General features: G+C 48.5%; 1 long non-coding RNA gene across 2 annotated transcripts; it reads right to left on the bottom strand.

Annotated features, from left to right (window-relative positions):
• Nucleotides 1-546: 546 nt before the first annotated feature.
• Nucleotides 547-13203, bottom strand: LOC119001433 (uncharacterized). Of its 2 annotated transcripts, none has more exons than XR_005069571.1 (3): nt 13026-13203; nt 10334-12893; nt 547-801 (listed from the first exon to the last, which is right to left on the bottom strand). It is a non-coding gene; the product is annotated as an uncharacterized LOC119001433 (long non-coding RNA). The 2 variants fall into 2 exon arrangements; XR_005069570.1 differs by lacking the exon at nt 547-801 and adding an exon at nt 10038-10202.
• Between the last annotated feature and the right edge of the window lie 243 nt (nt 13204-13446).

Here is a 13446-nt window from a genome sequence, read left to right as displayed (position 1 = left end):
AGAAAGAAAAATTGGGGCTTGGGTCACAAGGAGCGTTTTGTTGGCAACGCGCTGGGGGATTTGGTGGGATGTGGTCCCGCTGACTAATCACCGGTATAGAAAGTTTACAGTCTCTCCGCCATGGCAACGTCTTTAATAACTTGAAAAGCACAAGAGGTGGCTGTTAATTTCAAAGACAGTTATATGAAGCTTTTATTGAGTGTGGCGTAGAGTGTATAGTTAGCAGCCTGTGAGATAATGAGTCCTTTAAATAAGGCTTTCAAGAAAACAGTTTTGTTTTTGCTTTTGAGCCAAGAGAACAGAGATCGTCTTCTGTTATTTTAAGGCAGCAAAATGTGTATGAATGTATTCTCTTCATTACACACAAGACGGCCTGTTTTCTTCGTCAAGGACATCTGTCATGCTGCAGAGCCACGGATGTTCAGTTTGACTGAGCTTTGACGCTGTCGTGACACGCCTTTGCCAGGAAGAGCCGTTTGGGAAGGAAAGGGTTAAATGTGTTGGGTGCCACCTTAGTTCCCAGTGGCCACTGGTCCCCGGTCTCTTCCTCACTCTTGACTGACAATGCTGAGAAGAAATACCGCCCCCTCCGGCCCCCAGATATCACCATGTGGACAAGTCAGAGATCAAACCAGGGGATTCCTGGAATTAAAGAGAAAAAGAAACGCTGAAAGGATCGGGAGATCCCATGCCACCCAGGGTGCTCTGGGGTGGAGACCCCAGAGAGGGGCCGTGCAGGCACACATTGCCTTCCCAGTCTAGAACCACTTGCAGTGAATGGCCTGCCCTCACCTCCTGATGCTGCATGTTGGGAATGGACAAAGTAGGCGGTTAATGGGCATGAAATCTCTTAGTCATGGTGACAGAAAGGAAGATGGGACCTCCCTTCACCCCCTGGGCAGCCATCTATGGTTTCGACCCATGGAATAGCTTGTGCATTTTTCATTCTCTCTCCCTCTATTCCTTCCTCCCTTTGTTCTTCCTCTCTCTCCTCCTCTTCCTCCTACTCTCTCTCTTTCTCCCTCCCTAAGCCACCCCTCCCAACTGCATCCGTATGTGTAAGTGTGTAAAGAGGTTGAGCTAGAAAATTCGCCCAGCCCACTTTGGACGTCATCTGCTGTGTCCTCTTCCTATCATTCTTGTGTCAAACAGTCATTAAGCACTGTGTCAAGAACAGGCACAGGCATACAAATGTAAGAAAGGCAGTTGTGTTTCCCCCTCCACTGGACGCGCAGCTGGCGCTGGTCAGGCACAGTGCGGTGGACAGGGCAGGTGCCCTCATCCCAGCTGGGGCGCAGATCCATTGCCAGTCTTTGCTGTCTTCATCCTCCATTCCTCCATGCATCTGCTGTGACTCATGACAATGACCTTGGCCACAAGGTCCCTGGGCTGAAGCTAAGTGGGACCATACACTGCTGACCAAGGACTAAAACAATGTGAAACAAACAAACAAACAAACAAACAAACCCAAACAGGCCTTCTGTGAGCCAGCCCCGTGGAGCGAAGGTCATAATGTAAACAAGGAGATTAGTTAAAGGAAAATGAATTATTTCCTGCCTCAGCACTGGCGACAAGCAGTCTTTCTTGTTACTTAATTCAGTCTTGTTGTTAGCAACGTCTGTTCTGGCTTCACTCTGATTTTTTTTTTAAGACACATTTTTGCCCTTCACATGATGTGGAAAATTTAGGCATTTCCACAGGGCTTATTCTGCAATATGCATCAAATTTTACCTCTTCCTGAGCTGTAAGTGCTTGAGAGCTCCGGAAAGCCCCTTCTTGAAGCTTTTGGGATCTGGTGAGCTTTGAAGGAAAGCTTCCAACCTCCCTCATCTCCAGCAGTTGGGGGACGTGCTGGGGGATGTGTCCCTAGGAGTCCGGAATGCACGGAAGGCGGTTTATAGCCCACATTGCATTGGGGCCACTCATAGCTTCTTGCTGGTCTGGGATGCACACACACACGCACACACACACACACACAGCAGGCTTGTTTTAGGAAATGAGGGAACTGCTTCTTCTCTCTGGGGGTCCAATTTACGTGTCTACAGGAGCATTTTAATGCACTTTCTAATTGTTAGTGATTCTCAGCCCTAGCGGCATCTTAGGAGCACCCAGGAACACGCCTGAATACAGGTTGCTGATCCCTGCTTCCTACCTCAACCCCAGAAAGTCTTGACTAGAGCCCAGAAATTTGGGTTTTTTTTTTTTACAAACTTCCTAAGCGGTTTTTATGCAATCAGCCCAGTGCCACTAGACATGAAGTCATGGTGAATGATGTCACCCAGGGGCTGCCTGTGTGGCAGGGACATTGAAAGAAGCTAAGACTGGGATGTTTGGGGAAAGGTGGTGTTGGGGTTTGGTATGGCAGGGGGCAGAGCTAGTCAGAGCCGAACACCACCGTCTGGAGGATGCCAGCTTGCTGAATGGCCATCCTGGGAAGCTTGGTTGCTGCGTACCCAGCAGCCCCCACGGATGCGATCTGCAGAAGGGAAAGTGCAAGAGATGCTGCTGCTGTGTGGAAAACACCATCATGGGTCAGATTTCCTGGAGATTCCCCGTGGGTCCAGCTGAACAGCTGGGCTCGGGGCAAGAGGCTGGTTATTTCTGAAGTCAAACTGAGACTCCACAAAGTCATCTGCCTTCGCCCTCACTTCACACCCACCTCACCTGTCAAACAGCTTCTGCCCTGTTGGTGTACTCTGGCTGCCCCAGGCTCCCTGAGCTGCTCGGTGCTCAACCATCATGGGTGTCAACGAACAAGTCCTGAGCCTTCCCTTCAGATTGGAATGAACCCCCGAGAGAGGCTGGAGGCGTTTCTGACCATTCTGGAGTTTTTGTAAGATTCACCCAGAAGCACTCACTTCCCAAGGCAAGAGCCCACTTGTCTACAGAGAAAGAAATGGCACCTGAGCTAGTGTCCAAGTTTGCTGTTTTTAGTAGCAAAACACAGTGAAGTGACCATTCAGAGCTTCTCTTCTGGCCAACCTGGGCTGTGGATGTCTTAAGTGGAGAGGCCACCTGGGTGGGTGCGTCGTGGCTGGGATCCACCTTTGCCTCTGGGAAGACGATTCCACACTAACAGGCACCCAGACAATGGGGGACAATGCCACGTCAGCCCATCAACAGTGATTTACTGAGCCCCTGACATGGCTAGGTGCTCTTCAGGACTGTGTGTCTTGCCAATAAACTTTAAGAAAAGTCAGGGATGCATGGGTTGTACTGCAGCCCTAAGACTGACTGTGACATCTCTGTCTTGTTGACAAGACAAACCCCCTTTTCATCTCCAGCACTTGTCAGGCTCTGGAGGATTCAGATGTCTGGTCTAGAACACCTCCTTCTGGCCACAGTTTCTGTGAAGGATTGACCAGAAGGATTGACCAGGCTGATAGCCAGAAGGCTGGGGCACTACAAACTTGTCTTGTGACGTTGTGAGTGCCACAAGCTAATTCTAGCAGATGAGGTCTGGGTAGACGTGGAAGCCCCTTTGCTTCTGAACTTAAGTGACAGTTGCAGGGTCACTTAGTCAGGAGGGACATCCCATCACAGACAACCAATCTGAGAGCTCTAAGGGAAACACTCATCACTCATGCTCCTATGTCCTCCACACATTCCAAGCTCCGAATGGAGAAATCCTGAGGCTGTTTGCACTAAGCCAGGGCTTCGGAGCAAATGTTTTCTTCTTCTCCATCCTTACAAGAGAGCCTTGTTCTGTACAGCAGCAGCAGCTCTGAAGAAAGTGTCCAGAGCGAGGACCTTCCTCTTGCACCCCTGACTGTGATCTCTTCTCCCAGGGGCTTCAGGCTGGAGTGGGTGCTGGGTGGCTCAAACTACTCCTGTGTCGGAGTGGAGAGGAGGCAGACTCTGTTGCCCTGGAGAAAGCAGAACTAGAACTTCCTTCCTTCCTTCCTTCCTTCCTNAGCCAGGGCTTCGGAGCAAATGTTTTCTTCTTCTCCATCCTTACAAGAGAGCCTTGTTCTGTACAGCAGCAGCAGCTCTGAAGAAAGTGTCCAGAGCGAGGACCTTCCTCTTGCACCCCTGACTGTGATCTCTTCTCCCAGGGGCTTCAGGCTGGAGTGGGTGCTGGGTGGCTCAAACTACTCCTGTGTCGGAGTGGAGAGGAAGCAGACTCTGTTGCCCTGGAGAAAGCAGAGCTAGAACTTCCTTCCTTCCTTCCTTCCTTCCTTCCTTCCTTCCTTCTTTCTTCTACCAAATATTTATTGAGCTGCTACTAGACACCAGGCAGTCCCTTTGGAAGCAACCTGGTGGCCAGCTGCCAGAGGCTAAATATGCACTACAACAAAGGTCCTATCAAGATGAGGCCAGGCAGGCTGGGTAGGCCCTGGACACCAGGCGGTAGGGCAAAGGTGAGAGAAGGCTGTCCTCAGTGCAAGGGTTGGCGTGGGATCTGGGAAACCACAGGGCAGCAGTGGGGCCTTGGGAGAAGGCTGACACCATGGAGCTGCCAAGGGTCTCTGGACATAGCCACCAGGAAAGCTGGGCTGCAAGCCCTCCTCTATCGAGCTCCTGCCCCAGCTATCCAGGCCCAGCTGAGTGCCCAGTCCACCTGGATGTGAAGGGCCCATGCAGGCTCAGAACAGACATACTTCCTGGCAGGGGCATCATAGGAACAGATCCAGATGCTTAGACCCTCATAGTTTGTTCTCTGGAGTTAGCAGGGAGATCACAGAAGCCCTGACATTCGGGCCTTGACCTAGAGGTTTTTCTGTCTGTGGGAGTCTGTGGGTGTCCTTTCCATAACTAGAGGGTACGCCCAGTGACAGGAGCCTGTGCCCCAGAGCTTCTCCCTCTGAGATCCTGCCAAAGGCCCCTTGCTATTCCTCACCAGCCCCTCCCACACATCACACACAGACACACACACATCCTCACTCACCTCTATCTCATCCAAGCCAGACACAGTGAGTCAAAGGAAGATGAGACTGAGTGAGTATTGCCTCTTCCCATTTTATAGATCCTCCTATGGAGGTTTGTTGTTGCTGCTGTTTAAATCACAGGGTTGTTTATAAGGCAGATTAAGCATGGGCTCAAATAGTTAAACCAGCTAATACTCAACAGTCTACTACCAGAGAGCAGGAGTAAAAAGACCCTGAGCTGATTATGACATTCAAGTGATAAATCACTCTGATCAGAAAAGGATGCAAGAAAAGCAGCCGAAAGTCTCTCCACAGCCACGTGGCTTTGATCTCTGGGAAAGAAGCTATTAATGCAGACAGCAGTTCATAGGTCTTGATTAGTCCAGTCAAACGGACTGTGATTTCCCGGCAGATACAGGGTCAATAAAGTCACTGTGTACCGGGCTGAGCTTTGAACAGCTGCCTTTTCCGAAAAAAAAAAAAAAAAAAAAAAGCCAGTTGCATAAGGGAAAGGTTGCTCTGAAGTCAGCTTAAGTCAATTTGGTGGAAGTTCAAACCTCTATAGCAACTCCATTCAAGTGACTGAGTACATGTTTTGTATTTCTAGGCAGACCGTTGACATTTGGCCATGGTTTTATTTGGTGCTTTGGGGGCAGTAAATGTAAATGCAGGACCAGGAGAGCCTTAAGTCCACAGATTCAGCAGCACGGCTAGCCAGACACACCCCCTGTGTGATGGGAATGAGAGTGGCCACAGGTCCCAGGGACAGTCCCAGTTTCCCCGACACAGTCCTGGTTTAGGTCTATTGTTCTAGAGTCCCATCCAGTTTTCGTCTGCTGTTCTCAAGCCTTTCGCAGTCTGGCTGATGAACCATGGAGCCACTCTGAGGGAGGGACATCAGTGCCCAGTCCCAGACACTATTGAAGGAATTGATGTGCATGGGTCATTTTGTGTTGGTTAAAAAAGAGACTAAGCTTAAGCAGGTGGGATTGAATGTAGAGATAGGAGAGGACAGGGGTTCAGTCTGGGCTCTTCTGTCCCCATAGGCACCACAGACTGAATCCTAGAATGGGTGAGTCCAAGGTTGAAGAAGCTCCACTGATGAAGGATCTTGTGAGATTTGGGGGATCTTGTATTTTTGTGCTGAACACAGAGGCGGCATCTTACAGGACCTGGGATGTGCAGCTGCCCAGCAGCTGGGAGGCAGGTCCTACATGGGACTCCAGCTCCTGCATTCACAGGGCTCTCAGCCAGGGGATGCTCATGCACACCTGTTCCTGAGCACACTCAGGGCTCCCAGGAGTCCCCAGGGAGTCTCTGACAGCAAGGTCCTACAATTATGCAGGCAAGGACCAAGATGTATTGAAATGTATGTGGTCATGTTAACCTGCTTCATTCTTAAAACCAGAGAGGCCGTAAAAACATTGGCTTACAAATAATATAGATACTTTAGTAAGAACTGACTCAAATGCTATTCATCTTTCAGCCCAGAGTCTATCTTGCTCCTGGACAGCTAGCAATTTGTTATAGACACTCACTTTCTAGAAGCCTCCTTGGGGGTACTTCTCTCCATTACCAGACTACAAGCTCCCCTAGGGCAGGGAATTCATCTTTGTCCCCCTCACAAAACCTAACCACAATTTGTTTAGGGGGTGCTCAAGCGATATTAGTTGAATTAATGAATGAAATGTAACAAAGTACAGTGCACCCAACTTCCCAGCTTGGCAGCAGATTTATCAAGGAAATAGGCTAATTCCTAAAAACACCCTAGCTCTTTGTGCCTCCTCCCTTCAGTCTAGGAAATGTTTGGTGATCCTTCTGTGCTCTTGATGTTCACCATCAATTAGACTCTAAAAAAGAAAATCCCCTCATAACCAGGATTTTTTCTGAGGCAGACTCACTTTATCATGAAATGAAGGTACGAGAAGATAAGATGCTGGAGAGAGAGTTTAACTTCCTGGGAAAGCTCTAGATTTGTGTTGATGAATTGGTTTTGGAGGCCTGGGTCAGCATCTTCCTCCTGGAGACCTCGTGGATCGGAGAGCACGGGTTGCTGGTCCCTGGCTGCCACGCTGGGTCTGTGCAGCCTCCAGATTGCTTCCAGGGAAGTCAGACACACTGTACTGATGTGCATTTCCCTTGTTTCGCTGCACATTCCCTGCACAGATGAGTTTCCCCCCCTTCAGGGGATGACTCACACTCTTTGTCAGCATATCTTTCTATATTAAACATCCCCGTCAAGTTCAAACTCACCGGGCTTCAAGATGGGCTGGGTGGAATTAAAAGAAACTCTTCTCCTTTCCTAGGAGCTGTGTAGATTTCAGAATTTACTCCCAAAGATTCACTTCTCTGCCGTTTACAACTTTGTGGGACTTCCCTATGTCAGATCTGGGTTTCAAGCCCAACTCTTCCATTTACCTAGCTTTGTAGTCTTGCGATTCTCATCTTTGCACCCCAGTTTAATCACTTATGAGATGGGAACAATAGCATGATCTCATAGAGTTGTAGGGAAGGTCAAATGAGGCCGTGGTGCTGAGAAAATTTGAAGCAAATATTTTGTGAATGAATACATGACTAAAGCAATAATAGAAATGTGAAAAATTATTAACAAACCCCTTGTACTTTATGAGACTTATATTTACCGATCGTCATCTATGTGCCAGGAACAGTTCTGAGATCTTGGACGAATCCCTTCTTACAGTTAAGTGAAGGAATTGGGATGCAAACCTATGTTCACGGGCACCCAAGGTCATGCCCTTAACTTCTACCTACCGTGCCTCTTCTCCACCTGTAATAAATTCCTTTGTTGCTGGGGACTCCCCAGGAAAGAATGACCAGGTTCTTTAATTATGGCTCCTTTTACTCTAATGTGGCTGGGATTCCTATCACTTTATAACCTACTGCGTTTAATAGGAAAAATATTACTGTGGCATGTACTAACATGAGCAAAGATTTTGGCGTCTGTGCTAAGTAACCAGTGACAATTACTCAGTACCTAGCACCTGCTATCTGTTACTCTAAGAAGAGGATGCATTAGGCTTATGCCTGAAAAATCATTTCATTGGGATGGGGACAGGAACAAGTTGTCCTCTCACCTACCTGCTGCTTGGTAAAAGCTGAAACACACAATGACTTGACTGGGGCAAACAGTGGCACTCCCTCTCCAGATGCTGGAAAGGGTTTCATTTTTCTTGGGCACATGTTTTCCTTGGTTCTGATGGCCTCCGAGGACTTTGAGTTCAACTCTGTCACTATAAAAGTACGTACCAGAGTGTGCTAGATTCTATGTGGTTGCTTCAGAAGTTAGTGGCCTGGGCCTTTGTCATAAGGATCAAGATAGAAACTATCATTTACTATTACGTTCTAGAGGCTATGCTAGGGGCTTCGTATATATTGTTACAGCCAGAGGAGGCTAATTTGTGCTGGGGGAACAAGCACACTTCGTATTTCTTCATATGCTGAACTGGAGTGACAGCATCTGCCATTATGGAGTTGCCGGTTGCCACAGCAACAAGAGAGCATAAGCGTATCTGACACTGGCTATTACATGCTTCTGCATAGATCCACAGAGAATACTGCTGCTTTCATTCCACAGGTTCAAGTCACACGGCCAAGTTCAACATTAAGAGACTAGGGAAATGCAGTCTTAACAGGTGCCCAGAAGGAGGAGGGTGAGAATTTTTAGGGAGCTACACAAATGACTTATACTGTCTATTTTAAACCACATGACAGCTCAGCGAAGTATGTCTGTTGTCTTCCCCATGTTACAGATGGAAAAACTAAGAGAGGTTAAACAACCTTCCCAAGGTCATACAGCAAATGAGTAGAGAGACAGGACTTGAGTAGAGAGACCTGGAGTGCGGGAAGGACCATCTATAGGGCCCCAGAGTAGAGGGCGCAGTGTCCATATGGATTCATTTTCCTCTACCACTCTCAGCTTCCCTGCCCTTGGGTTCTCCATCTGTATTATCCTAGTCCTAAGCCAGAGCTGAAATGTACAATTCCCCTCTTTATACAAATTGAACTTGGCCCACTCAGGCTTCACAATAGCTTGCACTCACATCCGCTGGGGTGAGATGAGCTGTGAATGCAGTCCAGGATAAACAGATTACTGTACTAGAAAGAACCTTAGAGGGTCGTCTCCAGCTACCTCATTTTAGAGATGAGAAGGGTCTTGCCTGTTATTCAAAAACCATGATCTGACTTGTCATTTAGAGTGCTTTGATTAGTGAGACCTTGCCCAGATATGTCTATTCATGATGTCATATTTTAAAAAGAAGAAAAGCGTAGAGGATAATAGCTCTGGTGGGCACGCAATGATGTGCTTGAACTTGAATGCAACTGTAACTGGGGAGCAGGCCAGCGTAGCGAGTTCAGTATCTTTAGAGTCTGAAAAGACACAGAACCCTACGTTTAGAATGCTTGCATACATTATCAGAAATCCTCCCTGAACTTTCTTAACTTTTCCATCTTGAGCTCTTGAAGAAAACAGTAACTGTATGTTTCAAAATCCAGAAAAGGAAAGGAGGTGAGAGACACGGAGACCAGCCACTCCAGCCTGGCTAAGCCTCCCCTGGCGCAAGCCCCAGGGGTGAGTTTGCCTCTGTGGATCCCCGGCCGGGAAGCACCACCCTGATTTATTTTCAGAGGTGGAAACTCAGGCAACAATTATCTCCTGTCACAGCAAATTAAAAGCCCAGGCTCACCCATCCCAGGAGTGGGGTGAGCGCAGCTGGCGGCCAGCAAAGAGCTCTAATGACAGGCCAGGCTGCGGCTGGTGCGTTTCCTTTAAAGGCATGAGCCACTCATGAAACACACAAGATAAACAGAGACATAAAAGTCCATGGAAAAGGCCCACAAGTGAGAGCAAGCATCTGTGCCAAGATCCGAGTGTATTTAGATCCTGCGGGAGAAAACAGAGTGTGACAGCAAGAAGTCAGAGCAGAAGATGAGTTCTGGTCTGTGTTCAAAATAATGTGGAAGCTACCGTGTGTGCCCCTGTTGGGGGCCGGGGGGGGCGGACAGGGGCCCTGCCTGTCACTCACTCACTCACACACACACACACACACACACACACTCATTGTTATGACTGCCCTCTCACACTCACTCCTCTCAGAATCTCCATCCCTTGTCTACTTTCCCTTGGACAGGGCAGTGTTTCTGCTTGGAATGCCTCTGCTCTCTCCTATTCTCTGCCTGCCTTGTTGCCAGGAACTAAAGCAAGCAAGACTTACCTCTTTCAGGAAGTCCTCCAGGACTAGGGTTTCTGGGCTTCAGCCCCCTCCCTTTGCACTTCTGACTCGGCTGCCTCCGCTACTGCGTCAGTAAAGATCTCTGGATGTGTCGGTTTGTTGGGAGTTTGAGGAGGAGATTTTTATTTTTCTTGTATTTCTGCCACATATGCTTAACTGTCAAAAAGTGTTTTCACATCTACCATCTAATCTTATCTCCCAAAATCACCTTACCTATTAGCGGGTGAGGTAGGTGTGTTGGGGATTCATTCCAATTACCAGTGAGAACTTATACAGCAAGGTGGCTGAGAGTGTGGGCTGGGGCTGGGCCGGCTTCTGATCTCTCTGAGCCCCAGGCCTCTCATCTGTAAAACAGGGATAGAAAGAGCTCCTGCCCACAGGTTATTTTAAGGATTACATGATTAAACGGGACAGCACAGGTAACATGTTTACCACACACAGAGACAGTGCCCAGTTAAATCGTCATGATTTCAAGGATGATGGGACTCGGGCTCGGAGAAGTTAACTTACAAATGGAGGCAAAGTGGGGTGGAAAAAGCAAAGGGTGGAGGCAGCAGTTTCTAGTTCACGTTGGCTGTGCGCCTTTGGACGAATCACTCGGCCTCCCTGAGCCTCGGCTTCTTCACCTCTTAAATAGGAATAATCACATCATATATCACATATGTCACAGCAGGTTGAGAGGATAAATTCAAAAGTACTTTTGAAGATATACTGTAAATTGCGACATGCCTCAAAAATGTTAATTTAATTAACCTGCCTAAATTCATGTAGGAGGTCAGTGTTGGAGCCAGAGTTCCTTACTCCTGGTGTCCTTTCCAGCAGTCTGTCCCGAGTGCCTTCGGGGAACCTTCATAAATGCTGCTGATCACCTGTGGGCTGGAGACATGGGCTGCTGGCCTCAGCTCCCAGAACCCGGGATTGAGCAGTGCTGGTCTCCAGCCTGTGCCCCACCCTTGCTCCTGCCTGCAACCGTGGGCAATGGGACTGTGCAAAGCAAGCAGAGCTCAGAAACCGAGCAGCCATTTCTGCTGTCACTGACTCCTTTGCCTTTTCTCCGCTGCTGGCAGAGAGAACGAGAGGGAGAGGGAGAGAGACAATTCAAAGGGATCCTAGTTCGTGAAAGACAGTATCACCTGGGCCGATCCTGAGAAGGGGAGCGAGGACCTCAGAATCCGCTCAGCAACCTGCACCTCAGATTGCAACACATGCTTCACAGGCGACTTGGGAGCCACAGTATTAACCTCACTTTACTGAAAAACAAGCAGATGAGCATATGAATATTTTACTAGCATTTCCCCACCGATCACAGGCCCTTGTTCTGTTCTCCACTTCGCTCTTCTCCCTCGTCCATAGGCAAGTTGAAGATAGGAACTGCCAGGCGACCTGAAAAGGACAGCCTGGCTCTTCTTGCTCAGGGAGGGACAGTCTCCTTTGGATGTTTCTCTCTGGTTGTGAAGTTCGTCGGGGACCATCCCAGCTCCTTCAGACCAAAGTCCCTCTGAGAGGTTCAAGTTGACCCCAACACTGTCAGGTCTGGGATAATCAGTCTAGCCTACGCTGAACTATCTGGTTCCATCCTCTCTGCTTCTGTCTCCCCTTTTCTAAGCACTACTTGCTCCAGAACAATTTGGAGGTCTCTGCGATGCCGATCAGATGATGATGAGGTGAGCACACTCTCACCACTAACTAAAGGGATTGGTGGGCACCGATGACTCAGAAATTTGGGCCCAAACTTGACTGCAGCCCCCTAGCACGAGGCTGGTAATATTCCCAGGATCCTCTGTCAGACGTGTGGTCTGGGCTTTTACTGGTTACAACCATGAGGTGGGAATCAATGAGAGTCTGAGCTTGGAGCCCCTGGGTGGAAGATCAGACTACACCTATTCCTCCAAAGAATTACACGCATCAGAAGAGCAGGTCTTTGAAAGTTCAGCAGTTTCAAGTTCTATATTTACTCCAAACATACAGGAAAGAGTGGAGATGATGTCACGAGTTCCTTTGGCACCTGATTTCAGTGTCTGTGCAATCTTACTGCTGTTGTCCCACGGTCCTACCTTGGCCACACATCAGTCATCTATTTCCACACAACAACCTACCTTAAAATTTAGTGGCCTAAAACAAAGATCATGCAGTTATTCATGATTTGTTCATTTGGGCCAGGCTCAACCGGGCAGTTTCTCTGTTGGTCTCACCTGGATCCGCTTATGCTGTTATCTGTCGGCAGGTGAGAGTGAGGGGGAAATGCCAACTGGGGGCTCACTGGTCCAGCTTGTTCAGTCCCATGCCCAGTGCCTCAGGGATGATGACTTCAACTACTGGGATGACTAGAACTCTCTCTCCATGTGAGCCCTCATCCTTAAAGAGACCAGCCTGGCTTTCCTTACACAGGAGTCACAGGGCATCAAGAGGGTGAGAGTAGACACCCAACGCCCAAAGTCACTTCTACCACATTCTGTTGATCAAAGCCACTCACAGTGCCAGCCCAGATTCAATGGGGAGGAAAAGCCAACTCCTCCTTCCATCGGAAGGATGACGATTTCATTTTGCAGAGAAACATGCAGCTAGAGATGGAAGAAGTTGCTGAAACCGTCCCTATAATTTATCATAGTCACTGAAGCTTCACGATTACAAATGGTCCCCCTCTCCCTTTAGGAATGGCCTGCTCTTCAGTGGCAAGCGCAGATGGCAACTCCAAGTCAGGCTTTCTCTGGCTGAGTAAACTCGGGCAGATCATTTAAGCAGAAATATAGAATACACATCCGTGGGAAGCCACCTGTGTACAAACAGATATTACACACACAGAAACCTATTTCATTCTCAAAACAACTTTGTCGTAAATCTCATTCCCATTTTATTACCAAGAAAGCTGATAATCACAGACAGTTAATGATTTAGTGTCACTCACCTATACGAGATGAAGCTGGAAGTTTCTTTATCTGTAAAATGGGAATCGTAAAACTTACTACCAGCATAGTTGAGAGGATGGGATGAGATATTACATGTGGAAGTGACGGTTAAACCCCAAAGCACTGCACAAATGTTGGTTGTAGGGTTCATTGAGCCAGGCAGACCTCTTTGGGGGGGGAAAGGTTTGTCTCGGAAGGCGCCAGAGGCATCTGAGCCAGACGCCAACTGTTGTGTGTCTCTCAGCTGCTATTTGCCTTGGCTTCAGACCAAACCCTCACCCAGTGCCTTTGGCAATAATGGACAAGAAAGAACCCCGTGGGCCAGGTGGCAAGCCAGGACCTGCTGCAGGTGAGGACGCGGCCGTCCCTCACCCACAGGCTCGCTGCCACAGGAAGGAGGGAGAGGCAGAAACACGGCTC

This window comes from Sturnira hondurensis, unplaced genomic scaffold (assembly GCF_014824575.4).
Source record: "Sturnira hondurensis isolate 20B ecotype Veracruz unplaced genomic scaffold, ASM1482457v3 Scaffold0016663, whole genome shotgun sequence".
Lineage (NCBI taxonomy): Eukaryota > Metazoa > Chordata > Mammalia > Chiroptera > Phyllostomidae > Sturnira > Sturnira hondurensis.
Note: the sequence above shows the minus strand (reverse complement) of the source record. Positions and strands in the feature narration are given on the sequence as shown.